At 36.7% G+C, this 14,290-nt stretch overlaps 1 long non-coding RNA gene across 2 annotated transcripts; it reads right to left on the bottom strand.

Annotated features, from left to right (window-relative positions):
- Positions 1 to 328: 328 nt before the first annotated feature.
- On the bottom strand, positions 329 to 13,434 carry LOC108277623 (uncharacterized). 2 transcript variants are annotated; one of them, XR_001815135.3, is made up of 4 exons: positions 13,362 to 13,434; positions 5,418 to 5,548; positions 3,903 to 4,028; positions 329 to 3,646 (listed from the first exon to the last, which is right to left on the bottom strand). It is a non-coding gene; the product is annotated as an uncharacterized LOC108277623 (long non-coding RNA). The 2 variants fall into 2 exon arrangements; XR_008398218.1 differs by having other exon boundaries at positions 329 to 4,028.
- Between the last annotated feature and the right edge of the window lie 856 nt (positions 13,435 to 14,290).

The raw sequence follows: 14,290 nt of genomic DNA, 5'->3' as shown, positions 1-14,290 counted from the left end.
TTATTCAGATTGCTTTGTTTAATTTGTATTTCATTTGACGATCTAAAACTATTTAGTATTTGTATATATACACAAAATAGTAGAAATCAGGATGGGGCAAATACTTTTTCACAGCACTGTACATAACATCCTACTTTATACTTCCCACCTCAGACCATTCACACAGCTGAGGAGGAGGATGGATGCTTACAACAACTGATAGATTGTTTGGTTTCTGTGTGTACATAAAAAGCTCTTAAAAAGCTATTAAAATGACCAAGAAGAATTGCTTGTTAATGCATTATTTATTTATTTATTTTTAAAAGTAGCTATAGTGTAACACTTTTAATAACTACATCATCAAGAAATCAGAAAACAAAGAAACAAAACAAATGGTTCTTTCACTTATCAACTATCCTCTTGCATTAAACATTAATTTATGCATCTTGTGTAACTGCTTTACCCTGTTTAGAGCTACAGTGGACCTAGAGCCTATCCCAAGAACCTCATCAGGGGCACTACAATGTTAAATTGATGTCACAGAATTGCTACTTAGAGAAGTCAGAATTCCTGAGAAACCCAGGCTGTCTGAGTGGGGAATTATGAGTTGGTTTGTAACTCAAATAAATTTTTCTTATTTAGAGTTCCCAGTTCTTGGACAGCATCAAAACTTTTGATTGTATTTATTTGATGTGATAATTGATTTATGGTTAATGTTTATGTGAGGCATTTCACAGTGTGGGAATAAATTCTTCACTTGTTATTTTTGTAATTTAGGCAGTTCATCAGCATAGACATAACTTACTATGGGGATGCCTGGGTTGTGCCCAGAAGTAGTCAAGTGTAGTCCATTAAAAATCTTTTAGAAAAGTTTGGGGCAAACTGACCCAAATGATCTCTAAAAACACTTAATTATAACTTAACATTTTATTTCTTTATAAAAAATTTAATCAGGATATTGTGACATATGTGACTATTAAGTGAGAGTTTATACTAGCTGTTGCTGTTGTTATAATATCAAATGTACTCAGCCAGTGAGTTCATGCCCTTTGGTTTTGTTTCTTTTCTCATCTAATAGTTTCCAGTATGTAGGTGAGATAGGGGAGATGTGATTGCTATAAACACTTTTGAAATTACTTCAGACTTGTCATTATTCACACATTTATTTTTGGCCAATCATCATTCTTTTTAAAACAAAGTAATGCCTCTGGACATATGGATTAATAACTAAACAAATAAAACTATAGAAATTCGATTGTTAAAGGTTATGGCATGACTAAATGGTCAATACTTATGTAAGGAGAAAGGCCTACAACAAAAGGCTATGACTAAAACTGAGTGGTAGCCAATGCAGACATATTGCTAGTCGAATGTTAAATATTCTGTTTAAGTGCTAACTTGGTATTACATACTGTATCTCTTTACAAATGTATAACATAAATAATTTTCTTGTGTTTTTCATTTTAGAAATTGCTCAACAATTTAAGGATAATTATTAAAATAAAGTGGTGTCAGTTCAATCATGTTCAATCCTGTCAAGGCACATTGACAAGAAATTACTGCTTTTATTGCATTCATTCCAATTATATGTCAGAAGATGCTAAAGCTACTTTGCTTTGGTTGTATTTACATCAATATGACAACAATATGATTAAAAATCCCCAAATGCTTTTTTTGTTATAAGTTATTCTCAGAGCTTCAGTATTGGTGTTGGTATGTTTTAAACAGTGGATTTAGAAGATAATAGGGAGTAGGTTTTCTGTGATAAATGTGTTTCCCTGTTTCCCCTTGAATGACCTGCTGGACTACTGTTTAAATGGTGCCCGTCCCTCCTGATAACCAAGAGTTGCCTTCAGATAACCCTTTCATACTAATCCTGACTTCCCAGGAACACAGATGAATAAAAAACACAACCCAACACCTCCTCAGTTCTCTGGCCAAAGCTGTTTGTTTTGTGTCTGAATATTCAGTGTTTTCTCCGTGGATTATATATTGTATTTTTGGGAAATTATATTTGGTTGAAGAGGGAATGATTGACAGCTGAGAGCCATTAGGGGCACCAGCCTTCCAAACAGTGCATACAATTGGATTGTGTGAGGTCTTGTAATATTCTTCCCTACAAAGCTCTTTTGATTTCTGCATTCTTTATCTGTCAGCTTCTAACACTGCCTGAATTGCCTTAAGACAAACACAAGCTGCGGGTTCTTATTAGCTTATACACACCTGCTAAAGGATGACATTATCAGTCAGCAGTCAGCACATGTAATATGCTTGCAAATATTTTTTCCTTGTATTCAGGTATGCCATGCTAATGGGTTGCTAGAGTTTACACAGAATGTGGCAAAAAAAAAAAAAAGAACATCAAGTAAGCAGCAGTTCTGCGGGTGAAAACACTTTGTTGATGAAAGAGATCAGAGTAGTATGACCAGATTCCTTTGACCTAATAGTAAGGGAAACTCAAATCACCACTCCTTACAAGCATAGTACGCAGAAAAGCATCTCAGAATGCACAACACATCAAGCCTGGAGGTGAAGGAGATACAAAAGTAGAAGATAACATTCCTGTCACTTAAGAAACGGAATCTGAGGCTCCATGGGCACAGATGCTTCGATCAGCAGTTGAAGATTGGGAAAAGACCAGCAATGTCTACTTTTGGCAAGCTTGCTTTGTTTTATTTTATTTTTTTATATTATTTTCTATTTACATACTCCAAAAGTCAAATGTTGACACCCCTTAGGAAAAAATATAGAAATATTATTTCTATTTTTTTGGTTGTAGATAGTAGTAATATGGGCATAAAAAGTATTTGAGTGTGGTAGACACTCAGTTATTTATTGTCCACATTAAATTATTTATGTTTCTGTGTGAGCCAATTTTAATTCAGTAATGATATACTATTATGTTAAGAATACATTTTTTTTTATCAAACATTTCAATTCTGTTTTAATCAAATATCATTTTAACTTGTTTTTACTGTTCAGTTCCTCTGCCAATACATAAAAAAAAAAACTTGACTCAAGTAATTAACCAGAGATTGACAGTTTTCTAACACAGTATATATATTTTTTTACATATCAATTAAAAATTTCTCAGGTGGTGCAGAGGTAAAGCATTTACCTTGTTCTCAGGAAACTGTATTATAATCCTGTTTCAAAAAACTCTCATGACTATTTTTTCTCATTCTGTTTCTCCTAAGGAGAAACATTTGTAACAATATTGTTGTCTAAATGAAACACAAGTGAGAATTAAATTCCCTGCTTTATAAAAGAGAAAACTTTCATATAATAGATAATTGTATGAATACGTTTTTGCAGGCCTTTGTAATGTCAAAGACACCATAACCTTAATACGAAAGCCTGCCTGCATGCTGCACTCTGAAAGTAAGTGAAGAATAACACCACTGAGCCATGTGCATTATAACCTTTGCCTAGTGCCAGGCAAGAACAGCCAACAATCATTTCGATAAGCCTTCATAAAGTGTCAGAATGATCTGTGCTTGCCTGCATGGTGAGATACAAACTCATTTCATCTAGACTTCCATGAACGTGGGAAATGGCTACTTACTAATGTAAGGGTAATAAAACCCAAATGCAAGCCAGAGTGATGAAGTTAGAACATGAAGACACAAGTGGTACACAGAGTGTTTGGAGTATCTCTTTCTTCTTCCTGAGTACACAAAGATGTTATTAGGTATATATAAAAAAAAGAGTTGCACATTGCACAAGATATTCTCTATTTTATATGTGGATGGTCTCTGTAAAGTTCACCCCATCAATCACAGTAACAACGTCAGTTAATTACAGAGGAGCACTCAAACATTTGACTAAAATGTTGTACTATGTCTCAACTGAGTGTCTAAACAGTGCAATCAGCCCCGGTTCCTGCTATTTCCATAATTTTGTATGAAAGAAAAGCCCTTTACATGGAAGAATGTCAACATCATTTCCATCTCTGTATTGGTTTTGGAGACTCTCCACCCAGGTCTGCTTTCAGGCCTTCTGGGAAGGTGCTCCAAACACCCGCAACCTGACTCCAGAGGACTCTAGACCTGCGGTGAGAGAAAATAAACAAAAGAGAAAAGTCATCTATTGGCAGGTTCAGTGAATCAGTAGGTGGTCTCAAGGACAGTGCAATCTGAGCCACAGACACTGGACAAATACATTTGAATAGTGGTTTGCTTTGTGCATTACTGCATTGTGGGAGTGCTGCCATTTTGTCTAGCCAAAACAATTCCCAACAAAAGCATTTGTAGGCTGAGTAGTCAATCTGTATCTGGGTGTTCAGCTTTCCTATAAAAGGACTTACACATATTTGCTTTCATTGAATGAATAGTTTCATTCAAAAACAAAATATATCCATTTTTAGAAACGCTGGGAATTTTTTAAGATACAGAATAGTCAACAATATCAATTCTGTTAAAATACCAACAGGGTTTTAGCTTTATACACCGATCAGCCATAGCATTAAAACCACTGACAGGTGAAGTGAATAACATTGATTATCTTGTTCCAGTGGCACCTATAAAGGGGTGGGGTATATTAGGTAGGAAGTGAAAAGTCAGTTCAATTAGTTGATACAAAATCAGGAAAAATGGGCAAGCGTAAGCATCTGAATGACCTTGACAAAGGCCAAATTGTGATGGATAGACCAGTGGTTTTCATAGTGGGGGCCGCGGCCTCCTTGGCGGCTGCCAGGGGCGCCCGGGGGGCCTCAACAATTTGATGTGCCCATCCATCCCACTAGTATGTTTTCTCTTTCTCACTCTCAGACAACCACACACACACACACACACACACACACACACAATCAATTCCTAATGTAATGTAATGTAAAGATGTAAGATGTAATTATTAATTTTAAAAAAGGGGGGATATATTCAGAAGTCTGTATTTTTTATGTGTTTTCAAGACATCTTGCAAAAGGGGGGCCTCAGCGAAATGTTAATGCCATTTGGGGGTCGTTGCACTGGAAAAGTTTGGGAACCCCTGGGCTAGATAACTGGGTCAGAGCATCTCCAAAACAACACATCTTGTGGGGTTTTCAGGACGTGTGTTGGACAAGCAAGTCCAATCCATGGAGGCCCCGCTTTGCAACTTACAGGACTTAAAGGATCTACTGCTAACATTTTGGTGCCAGATACCACAGTACACCTTCAGAGGTCTTGTGGAGTCCATGCCTTGACAGGTCAGATCTGTTTTAGCAGCACAAGGGGGACCTACACAGTATTAAATAGGGGTTTTAATGTTATGGCTGACTGGTGTAGTATTCTTAGACCCTCATGTATTTGTACTAGCATGAGGCAATGTTTTTGATGAAGACTATAAAACACTTCTGTAAGTCGCACTGCATGAGCACGTCTGCAGATTGTGTAAATGGTGTTACACATTAATAAGTGTATTTATTAACGAATGACATGTTTTTATCGATATATAGTTACATTTAATGTTGTGGAACATCCAGGAGACAAGTTAGTTTGCTTGTGTTATAGCAGCTGTAACCAGTTGTTCCCTCATGAGCCTCTTGTCATGTTTGAGAGAAACTGCAAGGCACCCTGTCCTGAAGACTTTCCTGTGGCAGGAAACGTACAGATTGTTACAAAGCACTGACAGTGTAGAGCCCTTGCATAATCATTAAATAAGCATCTCCTTACAAAAATATAAATTAGTATACATTTTTCTTTGTTAAAGAGAAACACATATTTTGTTCCATTTATTATTAGACTATTAGATTATTGTGGAGCGCCCACGACAAGGATTTAGTTGTTACATGCTAATGTAAGGTATTGCATTATGGTATTGCATTAATGTACTTTAACTTGTTAAAATGATTGCATATATTGGGTGGCTGTGGCTCAGGTGGTAGAGCGGATTGTCCTCTAATAGCAGGGTTGGCGGTTCAATTCCTGGCCCACATGGGCAAAACACTGAACAATAGATGGCTCCTGATGGCAAGTTAGCATTTAGCATGGCAGCTCGGCTACCATTGGTGTGTGTGAATGGGTGAATGAGAACCAGTGTAAAGTGCTTTGGAACTGCTAAGGTTTAAAAAAAAAATAAAAATAAAAATAAAAAGCACTATATAAGTGCAGATCATTTACCATTAATATAAACCTGTCAGAGAATACAACTGTAAACAGTAATGTTTTTAGAGGTATTCTTTATGCATCCTTAAAGCAATACAATAGTTGCTGCTAACAAAGAACAAAAGTTAATAAGTGTTAGTTCTCCTTTATCTTTTTGAAGTATTTTAAAATGTCACTTGTTGACTCATTTCATATTTTGTAAGACCTCTCATTAAACCATTTGACTGAAACTCTTTCACACCTTGTTGCTGGCCTACTAAAGAAATAGAGAACGGAAAGGCGGAAACTAGTTCTGTTTGCTTCTCTCCCAATTACACCTTAAATTGAACTCTGGGGGCACAACTGTCTTGTTTTCCACGGGTCTGGATGTGCTATTTTCCTTCCACAGATGTGCACATTGCTTGTGTCTCCTGAGCACAGACAGACTCATATTATCCCAGCTGTTGTGTTGGTTAGCCCTGGACAAGCCGTCTCCTGGGTCCTGTTTTTTCAGCTGCCTCAGTCCTCTACTCTCCCCTTCCTCCCCCAATTCATCTCTCAGTCCTCCGTCAAATGCATGATAGCAAACAGGCTAGCCAGCAATGCCTGACCCCCGGCACTGCGCTCTCAACCTCTGGGCCTGCTATGTTTTTAAATGAGAATAAGGAGGACTTTGTTTTTTGTTTGTCTTGTCTGTTTTACAGGTGTACCAGCCCTTTACTTGACTTCAATGACATTCTAATAAGCAATGCTGTGTTAAAACGATCTCCTGTACAATTGACCCACTCAATCTCTAAGCTTTGCTGTTGGCTTGAAAGTTTTCTTTTCACTGTGTGTTTCTGACTGGATGTGCCCTAGAGATTGCACTAGGGGATCTGATTAGTCATGATTAGAACAGCAATCATGCTCTTCTCAGCAGGCAATCGGCATGGATATTCCCAAAGAGATGCCTTTTTGCCAAACCTGCTATTAAGAAAACAAATGACTGTTCATGCTTTAACAGAAGGCTGTATAAATTAGCCTGTTTCAAAACAAGCCAGGAAAACATTTGCTAGAATATATATAATCTGCTTGCATTGTTAAAGAGCTCATAAAGTCATGCTTCAACCAGGATGGTGTGAAATGTGTTTACTCAGAGAAATATATAAGATATACCTTCTACTGTATGTAAAGTAGGTTATTTACTTTATGACTGAATCCAACAGAAAATTGTGCCTCATTTGGATCACCCAGAGGCGTCTGCAAAAGAAGTCACTTTTTCAGACTTTCACCTTAAGCATAAAGATAGTAAGAATGGAATTCATTCTGCCAGGAAAATATGGGAAAGCAAACAGGCCTGACAGTTATCTGCTGAATGACTGAGAACACTTGAGGGCAGTTCACCTGACACTGATTATGTCATTTTGAGGACTAAACTCACTACAAATGAGATGGAATTTTACTGTCAGAATAATGGCTTATGGGCAATACCTGTCCCAAAAATTAGCCCTTGGGAATATGAAGTAGAATTACATGCATACAAGATTTTGGAGTGCTTATAAAATTCCCATTTTGAGCACCCAGAAGCACCAAATGTACTCCATCAACTTTATGTATCGAAGTTATTTGATTATTTGAAGTTTTTTCATTAACCAATGTTGAGAATTTAAGAAAGACAAATGTCAAAACTTGTAAGAATGACACTCAAAGCTTTAAGTACGATCACTTTACATGAAAGAGATGAGAACTCCCAATTTTGATTATTTCAATCTAAGAAATAAAGGTACCAAACTGTATTTTCCTTGTTGCAGGTATGGTACCATCAAAGGTACATCTTTTTTACTTTAGTACATAATCACAAAACATGGTGGCTTAGTGGTAAGCACATTGCTTCACACCTACAGGATTGGGGGTTTGAATCCTGCCTCTCCCAGTGCTTCAGAGGTTTTCTCTGGGTACTCAGGTTTCCTCCCGGGTCCAAAGACATGTGTGTGTAAATGTGTGGGATTGTACCCTGTGATGTGTTGGGCCCCTGCCCAGGGTGTCCCCCACCTTGTACTCCAAGTTTCCTCAGATAGGCTCCAGACTTCCCTGAGACCCTCTGCGGATAATATTTTGAGCTCCTCTCCTAGGATGATGCATGACAATGCAATATGTGGGACATACAGGAAAAAGTGCAAATGCTGTGGCAGCTAAAAGAGGCTGTTGCTTCAGTCAGCAACCTCATCAGGGCTTTGGAGGCTTGTTCATTCTGCTTTTTGCTCATCGCTCTCTGGTCACTGGCAGTCAGACAGCACATTTTGACCTTGAGGGTCTTTTGATGGGAAAGAGACATCAATCAAAGGAACAGTCATTTAAGAAGCAGTCAGTTCTGTCCTGCTATCTCAGTATTAAATCACTCTGCCTTTTTTCAGGCTAAGGTGTGCATGCATGGTTGAGTGGTCTGTAGTGTGTGAAAGACTTTCATAAACTGGATGAAAGTAAATATTTTGAAGAACATGTCAGCACTGATTACACTGGAGGTTGGTGCTATGCTATACGGAGGAATGTGTCATGCTATTACTCATGAGAAACACGCATACTGCTGTTTACATTCAGTTCCCACAAAAGGCCTGAGGAGAGCACAGTATATCTTTTCGAGCATGTCAACCTGCATAGCCTACAAGATTTGCTGCAGTTGTCACTCTCAGGTTGTTTTCCAGATGGAGGATTTCGTCTTTGTCTGATCTCTCTGGCAGCAGTGCCTGAAATGGAGCGCTTTAGGTTGCATCATGGGTATTTCTCCTCCTCAGTGCCTGCTGAAGACAGCATGCTGTAGCCCTTTCTCATTCTCTATAGCTGCCTCTGTAGCTCCTTTTCATGTCACTGAATAATACAATATGTTGATGTTTCAATCACTTCAATTTGTGCTTTCACACTTTTTACGGCTTCCTTCAGTGGCACTTTTCCCAATGAACAGTCTTTCTGCAAAAGTTCTAAATGAAAAAATTCAATGACCCTGAATAAATAATGCCTCTTTTCCCACTCTTTCATAAACTATATATTTTTTGTAACCCTTTTTTGAAGGACACCTACACTGGGCTTCGGGATTTCATAACATATTTATACGCATTGCATATATTTTTCATAAACCAGTGCAAGATCATTCATTAAAGGCTAATGCCAAAAACTTTTGGGGTGATTTAAGAAGCTTTATGGAGTATCACTTTGTCTTTACAAGAATTTTTATTCTACTACTGTTCAACACTAATATTGTACATATTTTATTCTTATACTGCAAGTTTCTTCTTTGCTAACAGCACTTCCACAAAGCTTTGAGACATTATCTATGAAGTTTCCACTACATTCCCCTTCATTTACTTGACATATGGCCTCCTTAAATAAATTAAGCTGTAGGAGGTATACATTAGTGCTTCAACAGTTATAACTGCAAATTAGATTTCCACTGTAATTTAAAAGCATTAAAATCATTCATTCAGCTCACATATGGGTTTAAATAAGTTAAGTTGTAGAAACCATGTTTTGTGCTTTCATAACACATTTATCTTTTATAAAGCAGTATACCAGAGGATTTATAAAAGGCATATGTAAAAGATTTAAGGTTACATTAAAATTTTATGTAGTATGTTAGATAAGAAGCCTTTAATTTTAATTATGGGTAGAATGCACAACGCTGTAGCAAGGGTGTTGTGTAATTTAATTACTGCACTTTATAAGGTCTTAGTCTCTGTAAGGTCTTGTGATTAAAAGCACATTCATGAAGCTTGGAGAAAGCTCTGAAGTATACACCTGACTCTGTACTTCTTAGTAAGGACATTTATGTACTTCATATATACGTGCAATCAAATTAGATATTCTCCAGCTATGGTGCTGGTTATCTATCTGCAGTAATAAAGTATAAATGTGCACCTGTAACGGATTTCCCATCGCGCTATGTGTTGGTGGATTCAGCACATATGAACTGCCCGAAGCACAACACGACTTCCAGGTTTGCACTGATTGTGTTTACTGTTACACGTGTGTTTTGTTTTGGTTTCTGTCCTGACTCCACCCCTGTTATGTTATTGGTCCTTTCCTATTATCTCAGATGTTTTATGTTATCCCCTAAGATTAGTTTGCATACTTAAACCCATGTGAGTCTTTGTTCTGAGGGAAGTATTGTTTCTGTGTTTTGCCACCAGTACTCTACTGAACCATTCTGTCCTTTGTTTCATGGTTTTTGATCCGGTTCTCGTTTATGATTCTTTTTTTTTGCCCTGTCTACCCTGTTTGCCGATCGCGTGACCTTTTGCCTGTTTTTTACCACGATTTTGCCCTACGATTTGAATTTTTTTGCCTGCCTCTCTTCATTAAAAGCTTTAACTGCACTTGCATCCATCTCCAATCCCGTTACATGACAGCACCATTCCATTGTACAGTTTTTACAGCTGGGTGTATTTAACAGAAAGTCCACCCTGAAACATATTGAATATGTTTATATAGGAATGTATACTGTTGGTACTGTACTGTTGTTATTTCAGTGAGAAGTTAGTGGTGGTATGCTGTACTGGTCACAGGGGCACAATATTATTGCTAGCGCATTTACAGTGACATTAAATAGGAGAAAAAAATTAAGCCATCTCAAAGATGAGGAATAACTGCAGATGAAGGTCATCTACAAGATGACAAGCATTGCAGTGTTGATGGTGGTATTAGAATAAAAGGGTGTAGCTTTGGAAGCCGGTCGGTTTGAACATGAGTATACAGATAAGAAGGTGAGAGAACTGGGCAAATTAATTGATTAAAGCACTCCTGCATCATTCTCTTTAGGTAGAGATGAAGCAAAGACTAAATCTTACTGACACCACTGTCAATAGGTAGTCAAATGGCATTCTGGGTAATATAGGAAAACATTTTTTAAAGAAAAAAGTCAACTCTGAATTTCATTACAAAATAAATCTTGGACACCACTGAAGATCACATATGCATTATAAAGATTAATATGCATGTCATTGAGGGTGGATATTTCATTTTAGAAGATGGCAGAAGGAGACAAACTTTTGGTAATCAATTTTACATTTATAACACTGTTATGAAGCATTAATGAATAGCTTCTCGAATTTCACCCATTTTTAGAAGACCATGACAGTGTTATTAGTAAGAACAAACTAATATCCTCCAAGATAAGGATTCAACTCTCTATTCATAATCATAATAAAGACAATACATAAAGCCCTAAGAAAGCCCCTTTCATAATCCCCCCAGCACTGCTTTATAAATGGTTTAAGCAATGATAATGAAAGTTAGTGATTATGAAGGCCCAGTGGAGCTTCACAACATTGGTTGTAAAACCACTTCAATTCCATTTTCTATATGAAGTAGATGCATTCAAGTACAATACATTAAAACTTCTAAAAGGGTTAGATGGGGTACTTCATAGAAGATTTCTCAAAGCCTCAAGAATGTTATGTTAGTGAAGACAAAACACTAAATTACAGGACAGGGATTAAAACTACATAAAACCTTTAATAATCACGAATCCTCATGCATTTCTTTCTTTATTTTTTTAAATGCAGTATTTATGAATGACTTATAAGGGTGTCAAATAAATTCTAACCATCTTTAGCCATCTTCATCATTTTTCTGCTGTTCTGTGCATGAAAACAATGCAGTTATATAGCAACACTTCAACATTTTATCATCTAAAGCCATGGAAATCCAGACCTTAATCTCATCACCTTGGCTTTTCACGCTTCAGTTTGCTTGCCAGGCACATTTCAGGCAGCCTTAAACTAAATTACACATCGTAGCAGGGTAACAGTGATGCAAAGTGATAGTGACTGATCTGTATGATGTACTCTCCATATCTAATGTCCTGATTGGCTAATCCTCAGCTGCAAGACTGAAGTGCTAATTGGCTTTTTTTTTTCTTAGTGCTGTGTGCACACAGGTGTGTTTGTGTATGTGTGTGGATCCATGTCAAGGATGTTTATGTAGCTTGTGAGTGTATGTGCTTGCCAGTGTTGCTCTAGTACCTTATCTCTATCTCATCATCTTTAATGAGAAATCTCAATGAAAATCTCAAATGTTTATATACAGCAATATTTCTTTTGTTCAGTATGCTCAGGCAAACGTAATGTGGGTTCTGTGTTGGGGGAGAGAGAAGAAGCTTTATTCTAGCATCTGAAATGTCTCTAGAATCTTTTTTTTCTTGAGCTTCATTAGTTCCTAACACTTTTGTGCTGGTCACTTTTCTCGCACTGCGATTTTAACTATGCCCACGTCCGGTGATCAAATTGTGGAGAAAGAATATACACACAGGACCAGAGTTCCACAGCAAGCCTGTTATTCCACCCACATTTACCCAGAGCACTGCACCACTAAAAGCTGTAACAAAATCAGAAATTGCGTTTAATATCCCAACAAACCACTCACTGATAACTGACTTCACATTTTGAAAAGAACAATATAACTTGGATGACATTTATTTAGTAATGTTTTTATATAATATCCCTCGAAGCAAAGTTAATGCAAATTGCTTTGTGGTCCTTTCTCTGGCTGTTATGTTAATAATGGTAGGAAAAACAAGAGGAGATGGAAGTTCAATGTGTGTGTGTCTAAATGAGTTGCCTAACAAAATTAGCATGCATGGCACAACCACAGAACATAGTGGGAATTTTCTGACTTATGAATGCTAACAGCTGCTGAAGTAGTTTCTTCATGCTACACAACAAATTATGTAAGGTTATCAGATTCAAAAAGCTGGCAGAATTTAGGTGTTCTGTTTAAGTGCTCCTTAAAACAACAATATTGTTTATTTCTAGTGAAGGTTATAGATTGGTATAGCTGCAAAAAAATTTAAATAATAATAATAAAAATAGCTGTAAATTTACAGTATTTATTTTATAGCAGAATACTGTTTTATTATTTTACAGGATTGCATTGTAAATGATTTGGCAATTAGAGCAATGCATTGGTTTACAGTAAAATATCAGAAAATGCAGTGCATGGAGGGATACTTAACATTTCTGGCAGTGGTCAGAATGGTAAAAAAATAATAATTTATTACTTGCCAAATTTACAGTATATCACTGGAGAAGTACAGCAATATACTGTACAAATAACATTAATTATTCTGAATTGTCTTAAATATTAAGCAATATAAAATTTACAAAATATTCTGTATTATCTTAAATATAATGTAATATTTGAATAATATGTAAAATTTTAAAGTACTTTACTGCAACTTACTGTAAATTTTACAGTAAATGTTTACAGTGTAACTGTATATCAAGTTTGCATAATAGTAACAATATTTAACAGGTCAAAGTGGTTTAAAATGTCATCTAATGGCCCTCTTACCTGAATTTTATGAAGCAGTTTTTGGGTAACTCCATCTGCTAAGATACAGTTCCTACAAGCTGCACTGTTGAGTTCTAACTGGCTGATTCCCAGAGATGCTACTGCCATATATGACATTACGTGGGTGACAGCTCTAAAAAAGGTGGCTGGCTTCACATGCTTCAGATAATGGCATGTTAGCCCACACTCTGCCAGACTGGTAGTGCTATGCAGTAAGAGGGAGATATTCATGGTTGTGAATAGGCTACGACAAAGACTGACTAAGGCTCAGCTCCTAGGAAGTCAAAAAAAGTCAGACTTGAATATAAGGCATCAAGCTGATCTGCTCATTTAACCATTTAGAGCATGACAAATTATTATCACAAAGATGATACAGTGCTGTGAAAAAGTATTTACCCATCCTGATTTCTTGTGTTTTTGTCTTTATTTCCATACTCAATTGTTTCAGAAATTATAATAAAATCTAAGATAAAACAAAGGCAACCTGAGTAAAAAAAAAAAAACACAGTTTTTAAATGATACCGAAGTAAAAAGTTATCCAATACAAACTGGACCTGTGTGAAAATGTATTTGCCCCCATAGTTACTAATTCCCCAAATCTATGAAACTGCATTCATGGGGTGATCATGGACTACACACAACCAGGCCTGATTACTGCAAAGCCTGTACTGGATTCTGCAGTAAGACAATGATCCAAAGCAGAGGAGTAAGTCCTAGTCCTAGAAGTAAGTGAAAGACTGATCTCCAGTTATCAGGAGAGTTTGGTTACAGTAATTGCTGCTAAAGTTGGCACAACCAGATTTTAAGTTTAACGGGGCAATTAGTTTTTCACATGATAGGTGTAAAAAATAAAATAAAATAGAAACTGTATTGTGTGTTTACTCAGGTTGCCTTTGTTTTATGTTGTATTTCGTTTGAAAATCTAAAAC

This window comes from Ictalurus punctatus, chromosome 17 (genome assembly GCF_001660625.3).
Source record: "Ictalurus punctatus breed USDA103 chromosome 17, Coco_2.0, whole genome shotgun sequence".
Lineage (NCBI taxonomy): Eukaryota > Metazoa > Chordata > Actinopteri > Siluriformes > Ictaluridae > Ictalurus > Ictalurus punctatus.
Note: the sequence above shows the minus strand (reverse complement) of the source record. Positions and strands in the feature narration are given on the sequence as shown.